This window comes from Triturus cristatus, chromosome 12, assembly GCF_964204655.1.
Source record: "Triturus cristatus chromosome 12, aTriCri1.1, whole genome shotgun sequence".
Taxonomy (NCBI): Eukaryota; Metazoa; Chordata; class Amphibia; order Caudata; family Salamandridae; genus Triturus; species Triturus cristatus.
The window spans coordinates 439,704,511-439,726,913 of NC_140595.1; positions in this window are offsets into that span (position 1 = coordinate 439,704,511).

Below are 22,403 nucleotides of genomic sequence, written 5' to 3' on the forward strand. Positions count from 1 at the left end.
TTTTAAAATCATTTCCCGGAATGTAGCAGGCATACATAAGGCTCTTAAACACGTAACAGCAAGAAATGTATTGCAGGAAGGAGATATCATATGCCTACAAGAGACCTGGGCCACAGACCATGTACATCTTGAAGGCTACTCCGGTTTTCATAAACTAGCAATCAAATATAATTGGTACGGTAGACCATCAGGCGGAATCTCGATTTACGTAAAACGTCTAAAACAGTTGACAGTAAAGAGGGCAAAAACTGAGTCAGATATGTTACAAGCACTCGTAATCGAGGGAAAAGGGGACAGAGAAGACAGTTTCTCAATCCTGGTTATAAACGTTTACTTAAACGCACATGGTCCGCTAAAATTGGAAGCCACAAAAAACATTATAATTTCAATACAGGAAATCTTACACACATATCTGCTACCAGCTAATGTGATTGTGGGAGATTTCAATCTGCACCATCTGGGAACAAACACGAGTACCAGGACGTATCCAACTAGCTCTGAAAGAATTTTTAATTCCCTCTTGCAAAATTATGATTTAAAGTCCACCAATGAAACTTGGAAAAGTTCGGATCCCAAACATTCAGGAATGGCCACATTTAAGAACTGTTCCACAATTGATTACATCTTTCAATGCAAGCCACCTACTCAGAAAATAGTTTACTTTGAACTAAAATCACATGTAACCAGAGACCACACATTGCTGCAGGTTGAATTGAATATTACCACCATACAAAGGGAACAAGCGGCTATAGTTTCACATTCAAAAGGGATGAGGAACACACATTAGTTAGAAGATTAAAATGGAACAAGCACCAGGCCACTTTATTTAATGCATGGAAAGAAAAACAAGAGTGTAAAGGCAAGCATCCTGGAAACCAACCTAGTGTGGATAACTGGACGAGGTGGATTTGGGCTCTAAAATCTACACTTATCAACAACAACAAAGTTAGCCCACATTGAATGAAGACGAAGACCTCACAACTTAGATATAACAACACAAAGTTAATTATAGTAATACGTAACCTAAAGCGTGCTAAAAGAGTGCATAGGATTGCAGGAACCCAAGAAACAAGGGAAAAGTGTAAAGATCTATCCAAAAAGCGGAGTCATCTGCTATGGTCTCTCGAAAAAAATAAAAAAGAGAAAGATTGGACAATGATACACGAGCTGTCAAAACCTTACAAACAACTTCAGCTTTGGCAATACATAGCCAGCCTGGAGAAAGGTAAAGTAGACAGGCACAACTCAGTACACGCAAATGCATTGCAGAGACACGTTTCTACAATCTACATTGAAAAAGAAGGCTGCCTTGACCTTGGAAGCACCAGGGTTTGACCCATGGCAAGCACAAACCCAGACAAGGAGGTCTCAATGGAATTTACGGGCAAAGAACAAGATTGCATCGCCGTTGAAAAAGTTATAAAAAAGATAAGAAAAGATGGGGCACCGGGGCCAATGGTCTTCCAGGAGCAATCTTTAGAGAAGATCACCATTATTGGGGAAAAATCTTATCCAATCTGTTTCTCGAATGTCGTTTGCAAGCAATGGTGCCCGATTCATGGCGAGGGTCATTTTTACATCCATTTTTTAAGAGAGGATATAATACAGATCTCAAAAAATATAGATTAATTGCCCTCTTGGACATTGAAGGAAAAGCCTACGCAAGCACCCTATTGAATGAATTAAACAGATGGATCAAAGAGAACAAAACCCTCCCCCCTATCAAACTGGATTTTGTAAAGGCTGCTCTACAATTGACATCACCGTGGCCATGTCATATCTAAGCCAGCAAGCAAACAGTAAAAACAATAAACCTGTTTTTGCATGCTTCGTAGACTACTCAGCTGCCTTTAATGGGGTGTCTCGATATAAGCTCTGGGATAAGCTACGCAATTTGCATATCCCAGTAGGTCTTCTCAATGCCATCATCTCGTTGTACAGTAGCACTTGGATCTTCCTTATACGTAAATCCTTGCCTTGCTCAGTGCTCAGGACCTGGTCAGATGTGGGGGGCCATTGGGTGTTGGCGAAGTTACGGATCTTAGATAAGCCTTTGATGGCTGGGGCAGTATTGTATTGTATTGTATTGTATGCAGTATTTATAAAGCTCAAAAATTACCCAACGGGTATCTCGGTTCTACAGTACATGATTCATTATCAGATGGCAAGGGGGATAACAGAAATAGAGCAGATGGAACATCACCAGAGCTGTCAGGCTCTGGGAAACATCCATATTTTAAGCTTTCCTCTGAACTGCAAAAGATCATGAGATTGTCTGAGTTCCAAAGGAAGGCTGTTCCAGAGCTTAGTTGCAGCAAAGCTAAAGGACTTACCCCCACTGCAGGCAAGTCTGATTTCTTTGCCCAGCTTTCCCGCCTCCTGCCCTCCCTCAGCAATATGCCAGTGCTGTTGGGAGGGGAGTAGAATTTGGCACCTGACCCCATCCTGGATGGGAAGAGTTGGGAGGGTATGCTCAACAGGCGGAAGAGATCAATCCTTGGGGATCTGGTGTCCAACCACGCTTTGGTGGATGTGTAGCACTTGATACACCCAGGGATTGGGAGTGCATGTTCCTTTCATGCCTGCCTGGGACTCAGTTCTGGATCAATTAAACGTTGATGCATGGTTGGCTTTTCCTCGGCATTACCTCCTGTGCCATTCTGGAGGTGGGACCGTCTGAAAACAGTCCAGAGCTGCTTGGGCTGAATGTGAGCCGTTATGCGCCCTCCTGGTTGCTGGATATGCAGGCCTTTGCCTACCGGCAGCCTGAGGGGAAAGTCGGACTACACAATCATATCCAGTCCTATTTCTCAGACAGTGAGGGCACGGAGTCCTCTAGTAGGATGCTGTGGGCAGCCGGCAAGGCAACCCCTTGGGGCAACATGAAATGGCATATAGGCAGTTGCCAAAAGTAAGGAGTGTGTGGCCAGGGATCTTTTGGAACAGAAAGTGTGAATTCTCACATCTCAATACATGGCCTTCCCTACCCCTTCGATCCTCTAATGGCTGGAACACATTAAAATCCATCTGAATTCCTATTTTACAAAGGCTGCTGAGAAGGCCTTGGTCAAGCTGCGGTGGTGTCTTCATGACCACAGTGAGAAGGTGGGTTGGATTTTAGTCATCCAGCTGACTCAACTGGAATCACAACTTGCTGTCCCGGCAATCTGTGATCCAGCAAGTGCCCTCCTCATCAACCCCAGTGACATCTCTGCCTGGTTTTCCTCCCTTTAGTCTGTGGCTCAAGGGGATTCTGTGGCACAGATGGAGGCCTTCCTTGCCCCCCTGCATCAACCAGTGCTGTCTGATGTAGGTCGGGAGGACTTGCCAGGGGCCATCACTGAGGAGGAGTTGGTCGATGCCATAGTGGCCCTCACTACATGCAATCTCCCGGGGAGGACAGGTTGAAAGGCTAGGTCTATACAGCAGAGAAGGCCTTTTTGTACCCCATCTAAAGAGGGTGTTCCTGGATGCTGAGGAGATGGGCTCATTGGGGGCTATTTCCAACAAGGCCACCATTACCCTTCTTCCTAAGACAGGTAAGGACCCCATGGACTGCAAAAGTTACCGCCCGATTTTACTGCTTAATGTCAACATGAAGGTGCTGACCAAGGTGCAAGCTACTCGTCTGGGTAAGATCATACCCCTCCTGATTCATGTATACCAGGTGGGTTTCGTCCTCGGACACAACTCCAGAGACCATCTCTGCCTTCTGTCCTAACTCTTGTGTCAGATGAAGGATTACCCTTCTGAAATTCTGGCACTTTCCCTGAGTGCTGAGAAGGCGTTTGACCATGTTGACTGATGCTATCTTCCACGTAGGTGAGGAATTTATCCAGAAGGTGCCTCTTCTTTATGATGCCCTCAAGGCCATTATGTACCTCTGCAGGCTGCTGTCAAATTCCTTCCTACTAGCTCGTGGGGCACACCAAGGCTGTCCTCTTTCCCCTCTTTTGTTATTACTTGTCCTGGAGCCCTTGGTGGCTTCAATCCAACATTCGCCAGGAGTTTCTGACATCCCCACAGCTGTGGGAAATGTCAAGGCCCTTCTATAAGATGGGGACATTTTGTTGCTTTTGTCTAGCCCCGGACGTCGATAGCAGCTGTGATGTCACTCATAGAGGATTTTTCCCTGATTTTGGAGTATACAATCGACAGGTCTAAGAGCGAAGTCCTTTCTATGTCCCCATCTGCTGGGTTTCATCTGACCTCACTTATCTGAGTGTTAAGGTCAACAGAGGCCTTGCCCATATGGTGGAGGATAATCTGCTCCCACTGCTGGGATGCTCAAAGCCAGATTTCCAGAAGTGGTCCATCCTGAACCTCGCCCTCTGCGGTAGGGTGCAGACCATTAAGATGTCTGTCGTACCCCACTTCAAATACCTCTTAGTAATGTTGCCTCTATGTATCCCATGGATGCCCTGTGCCTCCATTGAAGGGTACATCCATGCTTACACCTGTAGTGGCTGTAAGCCTAGGCTCTGGGCGAAACATCTCTAAGCAGATACTGGGGTGGTGGACTGCGATTGCAGCATGTGAGATCTTATTACCTGGCATGCCAGCTTTCCCAGGTGGTAGTGCATTTGGGCCCACCTTGGGATGCCCCAGTCTGGATGTGGCTGGAGCGTCACTTGTTTGGTATTGCTGCTGCCCTGTTTGTCTCCTCCCTCTGTGCAGGTTCCTAAAATCCAGTCTTGACCTTGATAGTGACGGCCTGCCGGTATATGCACCGGTTGCTGGACATGCCTCTGCTGTTGCATGTGAAGGCCCATTGTGACATAATGCTGCTCATGGGAATCATTTTTTTTGCAACATGAGATTGTTTGGGCGTGCGTTATAAATTATTGAATTCAACAAACCACTTTCGCAACTAGAGTGGTTAGGTGTCTTTATATCACCTTTCTATTTTCTTTTAATTATATAATACATTAACCATTTAAATCATGTCATGAAGAAAGACAATACATTTTAAGTGACATTCAACACTAGATCGAAAAATAATGACAGCACATTAGTCATTCAACAAATAAATTACCAAGAAAGGAACAAAACATTACAATAACTAACAGAAGAAACAATAGACCAGTCCTAAATTTGGCAATAGAATAATGGCGGCACAAATTGTTTGCATATTCACAATCTAACAGCTTGAGATACACAGCTAGCTGATACAACAATTACACCAGGCGAGTTGCCTTGTTTGTACTCTGTATTAATCAGTAGAATGATGGTAGTTACAGCTACCTGGGGTGGGTAGACGCGTTTCAGAACCCTACATTTCTTTTTGGGTTCTCCTCAGGACCAGGACAGGTCGAACACTAAAATATTGTGAAATGAGAAAAAGTTGTATCAGCTGGATGTCCCTGCATTCAAATTACCCAAAAGCTTACAAAAAGGGGGTTTATCTATTCTTACCATTCAGGAGTATTGATCCCAGGTGCTGTGTTTACTAATAAATGGCATGCAAAGTTGCTTGATGTAGAGAAATTCTAAAAAGTAGAGAGAAGTTGGAGCATTTACCAAACTATAAATCCACCAGCTCTAATGTATGTGCACTTCATTAAAACGTCACTGTTGAGCAGTTGCTTATAGTTCTGATGAGCACCACAGTTAGTGTTTTACTTGCCTTTTGTATGTCTAGAGAATTGCCAAATGACGATTCCAGTAATGAATTTTACCCAAACTTCTTGTAGAGTAGAGCCTCAGGGGCAGCCTATAAGACATAAACAGTACGGTACATTTCCGGGTTTCTCCTTGCCTCATCTTGCTCTCCTCCATGATACATCTGATCTCTCAGATATCACTTCCCGTGAACATAGGTGGCTTGCCGCTGCACTGGCCATGGCGAAGCTTTACATCCTTCGGTATTGGTGGCAATGTGCAGTCCTCATCGTCTGGGAGTGCCACAAGAACTTCCTTGCATTCCTGTTCATAAACATGTGATGTACATACTCAATGACAACCTGGATGCCTTTGAGGCGGTCTGGGGTCCTTTTCTTGTAGTTGCCCACTCTGACCTACCCTGAGGTGGTTGGCAGTCCTATCCCCATAGTGCCCCACATACCTTGGCTGTATCCTGCTCTGCTTCCCCGATGCCTGGGTGATGTTGCCTTTGTTCTTTGCTCCTCATCCTGTCATGCTGTGGACATTGTCCCTCCAGAGTGCCCACTACAGGATGCCTGCGCAGACTGTTTCTCCGGCCCTTTTGGACCCATGACCTTTCCCCTTCCCTCCCCCATTGTTGGGTCTATTCCCCACTGACACCTACTCCTCTCATCCCCTTGCCTCTGGATATTGTGCAACTATGGCTCACTTCATCCGAGGTGGTGGGCTGCTCCACCCCAGTTCTGGGCTACACCCTCTTCTTTTGTCCTTTTAGGCATCCTGTGTGGGCTGTTGTTGTCACTCCTGGGCTCAGCCAGCCCCCAGCAGCTCCCCTAACCACTGATGGCTGTCCTTCTTGGTTACTATGCATGTTTGTTTACTGTCTTACCTGGGTATGTTCTGGAAAAATTAAAAAATATCCCCACTAAAGAATTGTTCACCAACAACAGTAATGGGGGCAAGTTGGGGTGCATGCTTGGCCACCGGGACCCTGGGGCTCCACCCAAAGCAAACTGAAAAACAAATCTGTGAGTGTCCTGAGTAGGACCAAGACAACCACAAAGGTTTTACAAAAAAAGGAAAAAGTGAATAATAAATTAGCAGCCAGAGCTGCTTATTCATTATTTACTGCTCCTAGCAAGGATCACCCCATACTTCCCTGTGGTATTTTGTAAGATTACATTTTCTTGCTGGTAGTGCCCCTAGAAGAGGCAGGGACACCACCAAACAGTTTTTAAGGTCATGGGGGGCTCCAGGGAGTGCAGCAGCCTCCCAGTTACATTAGAAAAAAACAGTATGTCTCCTGGGTCAATTAGTAGTGCACCTCTGTACCAAGTGTTGTCAACTGGCTAGCCACACTCCATTAACTATGGCTCTCCCCTCTGCCATGCACACTCTTCCCTTAAATTATGTAATTTTAGATATCATAAGTCTTGTCATGAATGTTATCATTTAACATGCTATAAGTGATATAATATGAAAGGGTATTAGCAGTGCATGGCGAAGGCACGAGTTTTAGTTAAAATAGTATAGCTAGCGAGTTGAGAACACTATGGAGATGCGTGAGATATAGTAAGCTTTGTGTGGGGCACAAATTAGAACTTTACATTATAACTATAAATTTGGAATTTCTAAGGTTTGCATAGTTTAAGTTAATTCTCTAAACAAATGTTTCAATAAGTTTCTTAACTATAACTTATCCTCATTCTTTGTTTTTTTCAATAAATTTCAAAGTTTAAAAAAGAAAATGTGTCTGAAATCATATAATTGTGTTCAATATGGTATTAGTTGTTTCTGGTTTTTTTGCATTGAGAAATCTGCTGCTCGAGTTAAGAAAGCTGCCACTCGAGTAGAATGTTTACTCAAGCGGTAGAAGGCAGCATCGTCCTCTGGCGTGATGCGTAGTACCCTTTGCACTGATTTTACAGCACAGGACCAACCTGTGCACTAAAAATAAGTGCTAGCAGCGTGACTTAACAGACTCCACTGCTGGTGGAACTCTGCAGAGCGCAGTGGAGTTTTACCAGCACTTTGCGGAGTTCCGCAGAGTAAAACTCTGCGAACCCCGCCCAGGCCTAGTGGAGTGTTGAAGAGTAGAGTGGCATGTCGTAAAGTGGAGCGGCCTGTCATACAGTGGAGAGGCGTGTTGTAGGATGGAGTGGCATGTCGTAGAGCGGAGTGGTGAGCTTCGCAAAGTGTAGTGGATTGTCCCAGAGTAGACTGGTATGTTATAGAGGCAAGTGGGGTGTCATAGAGTGGAGTGGCGTGTCATAGAGTGGAGTGGCATGACATACAGTAAAGTGTAGTGGTGTAGAGTGTAGTGGTGTGCTATAGATTAAAGTGGAGTGGTGTGAGATACAGTGGCGTGCCATTGAGTGGAGTGGAGTAGTGTGTCATAGAGTGTTGCCCAGAGGAGTAAAGTGGCATACAGTGTTGCAGAGTGGAGTGGCATAGAGTGGAGTGGTGTAGTGGTGTGTCATAGAGTGGCCTGTCAGAGTGGAGTGTCACAGAGTCGAGTAGTGTATCATAGAGTGGAGTGGCGTGTCATAGAGTAGAAGGGAGTGACATGCAGTAGAGTAGAGTAGAGTGGCGTGCCGTACAGTGGTATAAAGTAGATTGAAGTGGAGTGGCATGTCATAGAGTGTCGTTGAGTGGCGCAGAGTGAAGGGTCACAGAGTGGAGTAGAGTGTTGAAGAGGGACGTGGGGTAGAGTGGAGTGGTATTTCATCGAGTAGAGTGAAGTTGTGTGTCAGAGTGGCATGTCGTATAGCTTCTTGGATTGAAGGGGCGTAGAGTGGATTAGTGTAGAGTATAGTGTCATGTCATAAAGTGGAGAGGTGTGTCGTAGAGTGGAGTAGTGTAGGATATTGGGTTACCAGTTGAAGGTGGGTGAAACCCTACTCAAGCAGCAACCACAGTTCTTTTGTTAGGGTGAAGTCACAAGCACCGACAAAGTAACCCGTGCTTAACCCTCTGATAGCTTGGCACAAAAGTAGTCAGGATTAACTTAAAGACAATGTGTTAAGTATTCATGCAGCACTTTAAACAGTAATAACAAAGAAAAATCCCACACCAATTCAGAAAAATAGAGTAAAATGTAATAAATTATTTGAGACTAAAACAACAAAAATGCAGTCAGTAGAACTGGAGATATTCAAATTCAAAGATTTAAGGTAAGTATAGCACCTAAAAGCACAAAGTGCTGCTCGTGGTTATCTGGTTGTGTGAGACCGGGTGAAAGTCAGAAGTTTAGGCTAACTGCAAAGGTGATGGACCTGATACAAGGACCAGATTAGTCCATCTAAAAGAGTAACCTTCAAAAGTCCAGTGTAGGGAGTTCTGCTTGCGATGGAGGAGGCTGCAAGGAGCAGGGAGAGTTTTCCAGAAGGTTGTTACTGTAGTGCAAAGATCCTATTGGGCGTCGTGGGCAGTCATTGCTGGAAATTCGCATTGGCAGTCACCATGGGATGGCGATGTTGTAGGGAAAATGGAGATCTGGCGTTGCCCATTGTTGCTGATGGTGCTGGCGTTCAAAGAGTTGTGTGTACCAGAGCTTCTCTTTAGCAGGCAGCACGTGCGACAAGACCTTGGTGCAAACAGGCCCATTTGCAGTTGCACAGAGCCAAAAACCTTAGGATTTTTCCAATCCTTGAGTAGAGAGCTCAACTGATGCCACACCAAGGGTCCAGAACAAAAGGGGCACCTCTTGTGGGTCAGGAACTCACTCCAGCAGAGGTCAGCAGGGCTCAGACAGGTCCAGTTGCAGGTCCAGGCTGCAGGTCAACTGGGCAGCTGCAGAGAGGCCTCTGGGGCTTGATATGTCCCTGTAGCTCAGAACAGGAGGTCGGTCAGCTGACCCTTGGAATCACTTCAGCTTAGGAGGAAAGGTGCAGGTCCAGTCTTCCTTCTCAGCAAGCAGGGCAGCAGGGCAGCAGAGTAACAGGTCAGCAGAGTAGCAGTCCTTCTGGCTGCAGAGCATTTATTATTTGTAATTTTCTTGAGTTACTGTCACCCGAGTGTCCATTCCTGAATCAGCGTCATGTCAGCACGAGGTGTAGCAGACCACCCAGAAGACAGTTACCAGCACACCAAGCACAGAATGAAGAATGATGGGAGCTCTGTTTTCTTTTTTTTTTTTTTAGTTTTTCCTGTTTTTCCTATATGACACAAACTTCGTCCAATTTAGAGCATTTTACATGAGCACTAGATTAAAGTACACATTTTTAGGTCTCGTCTACCAGATGACGTAAGTTGCATGTTTTCAAAAAGACCTATTGTTGGCTTACAGTGGACTTAGGGCTCACCTATTTTGGACCATTGGTTGCCTTTATTGCAGCTGCAGGCGGAGGAGCAGTGCCCCACTGCTCTGTGAGCAGGTCAAAAAGGAAAAATAAAATGATAATAACACATTGTTATTATCATTTTATTTTTCTGGCGTGGCTCAGCTGGGTAGAGGTGGGGCGGAGCTAGGCTGTCACAGAGGAACAAGGGGAGGAGTGGTGAGCGCTCTCAAAAGTGCGCATGACGGTGTGGATGGCTGTCTTGGGCCTGCCATTCAGTCATGCGCCTTTTGCATGTATTGTACAGCCTGGGTGGAGTATAGCGCACCCTCCCAGGCGCACACATGCATGGTGAATTTTATATACAAAATAATGCTGCTATCCGCGCCATAGACTTTTCTTTCCCTCTTTAGCCATGCTCACAACATTGCAAAACTGTTGCCAAAACCAAGAGCTCCCAAAGGCACAACCTTTAGCCTTTGACAAGGCTTATTTTTTAAGGCATGGGGAGTTAAAACAATCTCATCTTGCTCACAGGTTGTTGAGTCAACGTTGGGCTCATACCTGATTCCCTAATTTCCTAGTTTCAAAGTTATCAGTTTATGCTGTTAAGCCATATCTCCTCCCTCTTTTTCTTCCCTCTCTGTTACCTTCTTTTTTTAGGTTTCTGCAATCTTTCTTCGCTGTTCCCCTTCCTTTATTTTTCCTTATCCTTTCTTTATTGTTACACCCTGACATCCTCCCAAGATGTCATTTTGGCATCTTGACAGTCACTCAGAGATCCGAAGCCGTAAGCACGAATCCTAGCACTGCTGGCTTTAGTTTTTGTAACTCCTTTCAGTGACTTTGGCCCACCAGTCTGTTGAATATCTTCCGGGCAGGGTTCAAGTTACAGCCTTAGGCATCGCACTTGCTGTTGAAACTAAAGCATAGGAAGCCACCACTTGCATCTTGTAAGAGGTCATGGCCCCTTATATGCCTTATGCCTGCTATGTTCATCGGTACATTTATCGGAAAGGTACTAGAGGGGACAAACACCTGCTTGGATGCAGATGTTTTGAGGAAAACTGTCATAGTTGGCAACAGTAGAAAAAAATTCCAGGGACACTTTGCTTCGCAGCTATCAATTAAAACTTTTAACTATTACCACACCCACTGCCCCAAAGCTCTGCCCACTCCGTCCAACCCACATAATTAGCATAATTTAACTATGTCTACTTACCAGAGTGCATATTATAGGGTCTTCTCAATAAAGAGAGAATTGCAGGGAATTGAGATGAGAATTTCAAACTTAAGGCCAAAATAGCTGATTTGGAACCATTCACCCATTCAGCTGCATTGGAGAATGTTTCCAGCTCGACTACTTTGGCCTAAAGGTTGACATTCCTATCTCAATTCCCTGCAAGACGCCTGACTGGGCTGAGAGTGCAATTGCCGGGACTGTTCCAGGACAGTGAATTACCCAGGAGTCTCCAACTTGCCAGGAATGTCCCGGCAAAACGGGACAGTTGGCAGCTCTGTACTGTTAATGCTTCATGTGCCTTTCAACAATTTAGGGAATGATGAGAAAAGCTGGTCTCAGACCAATCAAACCTAATTTAGCTGTTTCTGTAGCAGGAGCAGAAATTCCTGTGGTTTCGAACAGCGACCAAGACTGGTTATCAAACAGACCTTTTTTGATAATCTAAATTTGCACTCTTTCTTTTCCATAAATACCTTCCAACCTTAATAATTTCACAGAGTGCCTCCCTGGAACATACAATCTGTAAATGTTCACTAGTTCCATAAAGGGGCATTAGCGTGTTTCTAAGCACTCATCAATGCTATGAGAGTGGAAGCTAAAATAAAAATTCAGGTCTCTTTTGTTTGTCAACAATCAATTAATCAATCAATCAAGTATATATACTTTATTCGGTTTTAGAATTAAAACCATAAAAGTTACATAAATCCATAAAACAGTTAAAACATACAATGAATAACATTAAAAATAAATAAAAGTCCCGTGAAAAACAGCAATATATTCATCTGGTACAAAAGACTGATCGGGCGGAGAAAGCACACAAGAGGAGTGCCTGCCAAATGATAGGGGTTTACTAGCTCTCAGTACAAATCCTGGATCGCAATCGCAAAGGACCTGGATAAAATTCAGCTCCTTTAAAAGAGGTGTTAAAAAATATCTGTGAGGTACTTCATAAAATTTACAAAAAAACATGAAGTGTAGCAGATCCTGAGGAGACACTCCGTCGCAGCCACATGATGCTAACACCTGACCTCTGCAGCTCCCTTTAGGGACGGCAAGCATCAAGAGAAAATAGTCTAAACGAATCCTGATCAATAGAAACCGCTCATGAGATGAAAGTGGCCACAAAAGATAGGGCTCAATGGATGGCGATGTTTTGAGCACCATATGTTTGCGGACACTAGTTTTTCCAAGTTCTAAGTCATCTCTACCAAACTTTTTTAAGGTAGTGAAAGTTTTCTTTACAAATTCCACATCCTTCGGGGTAATCAAATCAGGTTTTAAAAACAAGTCCGGTCGTCCCAGCTCTTCACAGCATCCCTTGATATAGTTTACCCATGGAATGCGTGTCATATGATCAAGGCTCATGTTCTCTCTTAACAGCTGATGGTTAAGAGCTAGATCTTTATTTAACCAGCAATTAAGCCAGAACAATAAGGGGCGCATAGTCAAAGTATCCCCTATATAAGGCACCCCCAGTTCCTCATGAACTACCTAATTTGATGTTCCGCTGGGCACTACTAAAATGCGTTTTAAAAAAACATTCTCCGCCACCTGCAAAGCATCAGTTGCTACATAGCCCTAAATTTCACTCCCATAACTAACAATGGCAACACTTTTGGCCTGGTATATCTTCAACATTGCCACGATTGGGCGCCTACCCATCTTCACGGCAAAGTTGAAGATTGCGGCATTTGCCCTTATAACCTCCCCTTTTTTTCTCTTGATCAGGGCCCCCCAGTTTAACCGGTCATCTAACAAGACACCCAGGTAAGAAAATATTGTGGTCACCGGAACATTCTCTTTATCTACTTTGAAAGGGTACTGTTTCTTCGGGCGGATCCTGCATACTATAGGATTTAGAGTTATTAATTGCAAGGTCACGATCTTCCATAAATCTTCAGAATGTATCAAGCAGGGTCTGGAGTCCCCTTGCCGTCCTAGCGACGTGGACTGCGTCGTCCGCATATAGTAGGACGGGCAGACCACGGAAATCGACCCCTGTTTTTACCAGGATATTTTCCAGATCATTGATATATAGATTGAATAAGAAAGGGGCCAGGATGCATCCCTGCCTAACCCCCCTCTCTATTTTAAAATCCCTGGATACATGAAGGTCCCTGGCAAATCTAATATTGGCCTTGGTATCCCTATGTAGATCCTCCAGGAAGTCAACCAAGTTATCCTCCACCCCCATGGCCCTCATGGATTGCCACGATTTCCCCCGATTGTCACAGTCAAAAGCAGAGGAAAGATCCATGAAGGCCATGTAGATTGTACCTTGGCATGCGATTGTATACTTCCCCAGGATCATATACAGGTTAAGGCATTGGGCCTGGGTAGACTGCCCTGGGCGAAACCCGTATTGTATGTTGGAGATGATTTTATTCTTTGCCGCCCAGGAGGATAATCTTCCCAATAACACCCCACCCACAACCTTAACCACGGAATCAAGAAGGGAGATCGGGCGATAACACAAGGTGTTATCGCGATCGCCCTTCTTGAAGACCGGCACAATGGTCGAGGTGACCCAGGAAACCGGGCAACCAATCCTGGCCGCCGTATTAAAGCACTGCCACCATTTGGGCCCACAGAGGTGTTAATCAAGAACCAGTGGGTAACCTTGTTTTTGAGTTGAGTGAAATCCTCCTTGGACCCTGGTGAGAGTGGAGGAACATTACCCAAAATTATCACAAGGGGTGTAGATTGGAGTGGGAGATTAATAACCTCTAGATTCTGTACGGCATTTGTTAGATGACCCTGTCATTCTTCTGGTGGAATTCCTGAACTTTGGGAAGCCAGACCCTGGGGATGAATAGATGTGGGCACATAGGGACCTGGCTTTCTCTTGAAACTTCAACCAGCCCCCCGGGCCTTTAGAAGCCACGTTTTTGCCACAGGGCTGGACTCCACTGGCCGGCCAGAGTGATAGAGCAGGCCCAGGCATACACGCAGTTCCCGGGCCGTGTTATCATTAGACATCTCTGAAACTAAGGTTTAAGGAATTTGAGTGGATGGTGCAGACCTTTTATATTCTGCTAGAACTTTCTCTATAGAGCTTAGCCTATCCAAGATGGGACTCAGCTTTGTATCCAACATGCAACTCATAGTTGCTATAAAATCTTCCATCATGGCCGGTTGGACTGTATGTGCTACTGGCCAAGCAGATACCAAGATCTTTGAAACTAACTTGGAGGATATGTTTTTTTTTCTTTTTTTTAGCTTGACTTCCCAAGGGCTTCGGTTTTCTTTTTGTACTCCCAGATGACCTTTGGGCCACCCTAGATTGTTGTGGGGGCCCTCATTGGTATGAACTTCCTGGGACTTATGATTGTTGATGCCACCAATCCCTATCGTATGTATAGGAGCACCATTCTCCCTATCAGCGATGGTGATAACAGGGGAAAGTGGCCTATGTGGAAACACCCCAGAATTTCCTTGCAAGGGAAATGGGACTTCATTGGGCAGTGGGTCAACACCCAACACAAAAGACAAGGGTAAGCTAGGAGTTTCAATAACAGCTTCCCTAAGGGGGCTGATAGAACCAGCCATACGGGAAGTTAAACCGTGTAATGGGGATCTAGAGAGACGCCTGTTCACTAATTCGATCTCTTTATCTATAACTAAGGCAGCTCTCGTTAAGAAAGCATCCATAGTTGTAGCATTAGCCCTAGTTACAGGTTATAACCCTTCTTGGCTAACTTCGGTCTTCCGCCTCACCATTGTGCAATACCCAATTGAACCCCCAAAAATAGAGGCAGAGGTATTAACACAGCACCTGGTTCCCTAATTAAAAGAATAGAAACTGCAGCACCCTAAATAAATTGTTACAAAGCCATACTATGCAACAGGAAGAGCATAATAATGCCCATTTAAATAATACTGCCCCCACAATAAAATACTACGCCTATAAACTTCTCCAAGAGGGCCGCCACGGGGAGGTCAAAGTCAGTGTCCCAGGCCAATACTGCAATTATGTACCACAGCTACAAAAGAAAGAGGAAAACAAAAAGCCAAGGGGGTGGCCTAGCCCGGCCCAGCCCGGCCTCCTCCGGCCCCTGACGGGCACAGACAGTCCCGCACGCCTCTCGCGTCGCGGTGGGAGAGGCTGCGCTACGAGCGCGTTTGTCCCGCCTCCCCCTCACTCGTGGCAGCTGCGGAGAACAGCGAGAACAGCGATGCACTCTGGGGGTTGAATTCCACCCCAGAGTGTAGGGAACAGCGTGGAGGGCGCGACGATGGTAGCGTTGCCCCTGGGACCCTTGTCCCACTAGGGGTACTTGTCAGGATGTCAGGATGTCCAAATGAATGTAGTGAAGCAAATGGCAAGGAAAAACCACCAGGCAGGCACAGATACTACTATCCCTCAGGCTCAGCACAGGAGGACGTACGCCACCGAGCAATGTATGCTTCCAGCAGCACTAACCCACAGGCCCACAATCAGCAGGAACCAGGAGAGCCACACATGTCCTTGAAGTGCAATAGTAACGCACTTGGCTACTGGAGGGATTCAAACCAGCAGCCAAACCAACTGATAGAGGCTTTGGGGACATTTAGTCCAGAGGGGGGTAGCAATGCACAGTCCTCTAGGTCGCTCACCTTGATATGGGCACAATTGAACACTGCCAGCAGCGGGACTTGACCTTCTCAGTGAGTTATTTCGTGGAGATCCAACGGCTGGAGTACGCACCCGCAGCTACGCAGCAATGCTCCCATGAACCGGAGTGTGCCGCACAGCAAGGATGCCGAGTCCCGCTCACCGTACCTCACGGCTGAGCGTCACCACCCCACACCGCCGCCAGTACCACTCCGATCAGCTCGACCCTCCGGGCAGGTGCTTCACAGCACAGCCCCTCGCACCAGGTCGGAACGTCACACACCGTCAACCGCAATCTTCTGCTGCGTCCCAGGGGCCGCACGCCGTCCAGGGCTCCGATCCGCTTCTTCCGGTGCAGTAACCGAGAGTGGGCGCATTTCCTACTGTGTCACTGTTTGGCAACAAAAGAATAGTAGCCCATGTCACCTGTTTAAGTGCTCTGTATCTGTATTACAATATATTTTTTAATTACAAGCATACGCCCCCCACATTTAGGCACCAGAATCTTTTCTTTCTCTTTTTTTATTTTAATCTTTTCTTTTATCCTTTAAATGGCTGCAATAAATACATTTATAAAATTGCGCCACAAAGTGCATAGGGCCGACCTATAGGCTTTGCCAATGCTTCCGGCTTTTGAGGGTAAGGAGCCAATTCGGATTTCTTTATCATTTAGCTAAACACCTGGCAATAAAACTACCATTGAAGGAGTTGGTTATGATTAATAATTCTAATTTTAATAATTCCTATTTGCAAAGCACGAACATATCACCCCCGTTAGGGGTTCAATGTGTTGGGGGCCCTCTGGGAGATTAAGTGAGCTATTGCCCAGAGTCACATGATGCTGAGCTGAGCTAGCCACCGGTGATCTAAGCGTGAACCCTGTGTTCGCAAGTCAGCTGCTCTGGATGTTATGCCACACCTCTCCTACTTCCATTAATACTGTTTTTAGATGTTGTTGAGACCAATCCACTACATACTGTTCTCTACCAGACCACCAACTCATTTTCTCTAGATCTGCATGAACCCTTCATATGGTTATTAATAAAATATTATAGCCTGCAGCTTATTGTTATACCTGTTGTAAATTAATCACCTTACGTAATAGGGTCAAGCCATAGATGACTAAGCAGTGTTTGTTTGGGAAGATAGGCCAAAAGGCTGTGAGAACATTCCACCTACAGAGGGTAGAATGTTCTAAATTAAACAGGGAGAAACAGATAGACAAATATTAAAATGTTGGAGCTAAAGGCCTACAAAGGCCATTATTCGCCCTTTGCCATGCCATTGTCATAATGGATCTCCCAACATTCCAATGATCTACTATAGCATTATGGACCCCGGCTGAGGGCTTTGTCTGATGTTCTGTGCTCTATCTCTGAGTTCTAAGTCCAAGTCACAGATGAGAGTTTCTATCAGAAGATAGAGCAGAATAGCCAATGCAGAAGGGCTATAATGCTATTAAGACAGTGCGTCCATGGAAAAGGGAATTCTTTAATTTATACAGGGAAAAGCAGAAAGAGAAACAAGAATGTTAGGGTGCAAGTCCTCTTGGCCATCTACTATTTCAATGCCTCCAGTTGAGCTCTCACCATTGCAATGTTCTAATTATCTGCTATCACCTGCAATGTTAAGCCAAGGATGCTCCTTCATCCCAAACTATAACCACATGCAGGGATTGCCTTCCTGATTTTTTAATAAAGTTGATGTTGTACATCAGCACATGAACATTTGGAATGATGTAGTTCATAAACTTAATTATGAATGGTATGTTTTTCTAGGCACTATATAGGTCTAAGGTACAAGATGTAGGTAGTATTGAATTGTTTTTGCGCATAGAAATTGGCGCTTACATTCTCCATCAGAAAAGCAGGCTGTAAAGCTGAACACTGTGTCTGGCATTGAATTTGAGCTGATTTGCAATGGTGGACCTGAGGAAATTAGTTTTTTCATTCTCACCCCAACCTTACATTGTTCCTAGTGAGTGACAACACCTGTCCACACTGCTTCATCTAATTTCTAGGAGGGGTGCTAATATCTATTACCCATACCTGCAGGGCAGTAATAAATGTTAATTGCCTCCTCCATTATGCTCCTATGCCTATGGAATTTTGTGCTTTCTTCCATTTTGAATGTGACATCATCAGCAACATCCTAGCGCCTGGATACCCTAATAGGCGATTAGCTGCACTCTACAAATTCGAATTGGTTGATTGACATCGTGAGGTATCACGTGATCACTGTTGTCACTGTTTCTCACAGTAAGAATGAATTGTCGACTTCCGCTGAAAGTACTGAAACTATCCCCAGTCACATTGAATGCAATGTACCTAATCAAGGACAATCTATCTGTCTCAGACCGAATAACAAACTAGGTAACAAGTACTGTCACTTGAATAGACTCTGGAAATGCTTGAGTGTAATGTAGTAGAATTATGAGAGAATGTTCAGATGTATTTTGTAGTAAAACATATCTTCTTGCTTGTTCCCATTGGTGCATACCCTGTGAACCATGTATTGGTGTAGTGAAGGTAGGAAATTCCTTGTGTAAAGTCCTATAAAAGAACCTGCCTTTTAGTTTGTGAGCTCTCACCTTTTCCCTTTCTTAGAAGTTGGATCTTTGCCCGATTTTCAGCAAAACGTTACTACCTTATACTTTATGATTTATATGCATTTATGCTTAATTGATTAAAGGTCCAGCTTATGCATTTCTGTACCTATATTCTTTAGCTCTTGTCTGTCATTCCTATTTAGAATGCTTACAGCTTCATCTTAATGCGTGAGAATTAACAACAAAGAAACAGGTCTATCAGGGAGCACCAATGTCTGTTAGGGACCACACCGCTCCTTGTCCAAGTAGTTGGCAGGCATTGGGCAAGTAAATGAGACAAAGGTTTGCACGCCAACATGGCTGCTAGAGAACTCCTACTCCAACCTGTAGATGTCTCTCAAAATATTCAGTTTTTATTATAGAACTACAATAATATTTTGTCTAAAATATTGACAATCATAATTTCTTCATGACAGGGATTCATACATAAGTATAGACATTCAAATCGTAACTCCATTTCTATGTACCTTGACAATATATGTATCATCATTGTGCTTAGATGCCATGTAAACAATATTACAACGCTACTTATCAATATAAACTTACCTTGATAAAGTACTGGCAGTCAATATGGTTCACACGTGTAATGTGGGCTAATGTAATGTAAAATGTAAGTGGGTTTCTTTAAAACTGTTCTGACATGTTTAGAAAGTGGGTCGGTTAAGTGTTCTCGATCTATGGAACTTTTGACCCATTGATTGCTATGCTGCTGTGGCTGGCGGTCGTGGGTCCTGTATAGGGATTAAACCTAACCTAATCTTTCATCACTTCGTCTGGTTTTTTTTTTTTCATTGCATACTACATTTTATGGTTGTGAGAAGTTGGCCTGATGTATGATGTCACTAGTTCTAGTGTACACCTTATATCAGTCCAAACAACCCTTATGGTGATTGGTTGTAAAGTCAACCTTATAGACCAGCTATCCTAGTGGTAGCATGGACAAGAGCAGTCTTAGGCTAAACTCTAAATGGCATGTGAAGCCAGCTGTGATACCATATATAATCCCTTGAATACCAAATGAAAGGACACCACAACAGATATATATATAAAATAAAGTGTATTTATTCTAGTCAAACCCTCAGCACTCTTTATGAGATTCGAGGTAAGTACAACACAGTCTTATTCAAGCATACATTAAGTCACACAGGTAAGTAATACAGTTAGGCCCTAGGGGCCACGCAAACCATATACTAAAGAAGTGGTATAAGGACCACTGTCACGGAAATAGAATAGGCCTAGGCCTAGGGGATCGCTGGGGTTACACTACACTACCAACAGTTAGGAAGTGGGAGGCCCACGGGATTCAGGGGCAGAGTGGAAACACTCACGCGTAATGCGTATAGTCGATAGAAATAGTACAGTTCTGAAATAAGCAGTTTTAGGACACTTCTGAAGCAACTAGGAAGTCGAGACTCGGAAACTAGACCCTAGGATAGTCACTACCCTCGTGAGCACCGAAGTACCCAAGTTACCTAGCCCACGGGCTGCGGGTGCATAGGTGTGAACTTGCGTCGGGTTTCGTCATGGACTTCTATGGATGCCTGAAGGAAAGTTGCTGACAGGCAGTCAGTGCAGAGTGTCTGGTGGATCCCAAGGCCGGGATCAAGAAGGAAGGGTACCTGCAAGCAGAAGGGACAGAGTCAAGGTCACTAGCCAGTGACCACGTGGAACCAGGAAGGAACCAGGCGATGTCGTGAAGATTGCAGGGGAAGGGTGAAGATTGGCGCTGCAGCCACGGGTACCAGGAGACGTCGAGGACGACCAGGACCAGGAGGCGAGCTGTCCCACGAAGGCTCTTGCTGTCGGCGGCGTCGAAGTCGAACTAGGACTCACCAAGCCTTGGCAAGTGGAACCCACGAAGAACGGAGGACTTGCTTCTGGTGCAGACCAGGAAGGTCTGGGGTGCTTCTCTTTTGCAAAGAAGCGGGAGCCAGTCTGGAGGAGCCAAACCAGCGGTGAAGATTTCAAGGTGTGTCGTCACAAAGGCCGCTAGCCAACAGGCAAGCAACCGGACAGATGCGGCAAGCAGGAAAAGGCAGAAGGGCCCCACGCACGACTCGTGGAGTGTGGGGGCTGATCTTCGGTGCAGATGGTGCTTGGGGTTGGGGCTTCTCATTCCCCGGTGCACAACTTTGAGGGTACCTCAGAAGCTGCGCTGGAAGATACTTGCCACTTTTCCCAGGTAGCCGGTCCCACGTCTCTCGTCGCCTCCACGGATCTCAGATCGGCTGTGGATGTGGATCAGGGTCAGAGAAGTCTGAAAGTCAAGGCTCTGGTCGGGCTCTGCAGTCGGTCCCTCGTAGAACTTCAGCAAAGCAAAGGGTAGTCTCTTGATGGTGCCTGTTTGCACAGGGTAGCCACTCCTTGGCCACAAGGGAGATTCTTCAGTCTTCTTCTTTCGTCGAATGTCGAAGGTCCAGAGTTTCTGTTCAAGTTGCAGTTTCAGGATAATCTAATCTCCTGGGGCCCAGCTACCACTCTTATACTAATCTGGGGGGCTGGGTTGCCTGCTAGGTCACGCCTTATGGGTGGGACCTGGGAGGGGGGTGGTTACACCCCCTTCCCTTTGTCCAGTTTCGCGCCAGGACTGGGGCTGGTGTGCCCCAGCACCGGTTTGAACTGGACTATGCATGGGACACCTTGTGTGCCCCAGGCAGTGGCTCGTTTCATTCATCCCTCCCTGCCCCAATACACTAAGGCCTGTCTGGGGTGGTGCTCGCACCTCCCAAGGCAGGAAACTTATTGTCCAAGCCTCCCTTGCCGGGATCACTCCCAGCAGCAGGAGGTCAGACTTGTGTCGTGGCAGCAGCATCCATTTTGTGATGCTGGGGCTCTGGTTAACTTTAACCGGGTAAGTAGGTTACAACATGTCTTCTCCCTCTAGAAGGGAGGGATAATATCCTCATCACCAGAAATGGGATGGGGGTATTATTCCAAAGTGTTAGACACCTTACACGACATGTTTTGATAAAGCCAAACCATAGTTACCATAACCGTTTAAGATTATAAGACATTTTAAGAGTATATGGTAGGCTATATCATAGAACAGCTATAAGGACATGGTTCCGAAAGCTGTAGACAGGCTCAGCTCATGCCAGAGCACCATCTCACATGTTACCAAGCACTCTGCCTCCAGGATTGTTAAGGCCTGCCATAGGAGTGGCTGATATATAGATGTGTCTATATCTAAGATAGGTATAGGAATACTACACCTAAGCAAGGGGTGATTACACGACCTTGCCCCAGCTGAGTGATCAGCCAGTTGTGTCATAATGGAAGGCCAGGCCAGGGGTGGCATAATACATGCTGCAGCCCCTGGTAGGCCTAGGGTACACCTATGCCCTGGGTACCTAAGGTACACTGTAAGGTGATCCTATCCAAATGGGTTATGCATCTAAAGTACATAGTATTAATTTAGAGAGAGAACAGCAGGGCTGTGGGTCTGATTAGCAGGCCCACAGCCACATCTAAGTCGAAAACCAGTAAAGCAAAAGCAAAAAGTGGGGGTGAACATAGAGAGCAGACCCTACTCTCCTACACAACCCCCCCCCCAAAACTTAGGGACATTAAACTAACCTTGACCGGTTGAGTCTTCATGTTCTAAGTGTAAATATCTGGAGAGTCCATCTGCATTGGCATGGTCAGTCCCAGGTCTATGTTCCACTGTGAAGTCCATCCCCTGTAGGGAAATGGACCACCTAAGAAGTTTGGGATTTTCACCCTTCATCTGATTTAGCCACAAGAGGGGCTTATGGTCTGTCTGAATCTTGAAGTGAGTGCCAAACAAGTATGGCCTCAGATTCTTCAGGGCCAAAACCACAGCAAAGGCCTCCCTCTCAATAGCTGACCAACGTTTCTCTCTAGGGGTCAGCCTTCTACTTATAAAAGCAATGGGCTGGTCTTGACCATCTATATTAAGTTGTGAAAGAACAGCTCCCACACCCAACTCAGAAGCATCTGTCTGGACAATGAACTCTTTGGAGTAGTCTGGACTTTTCAGAATAGGTGCACTGCACATGGCCTGCTTCAGGTCATCAAATGCTTTTCGACAGCTTACTGTCCACTGAACTTTCT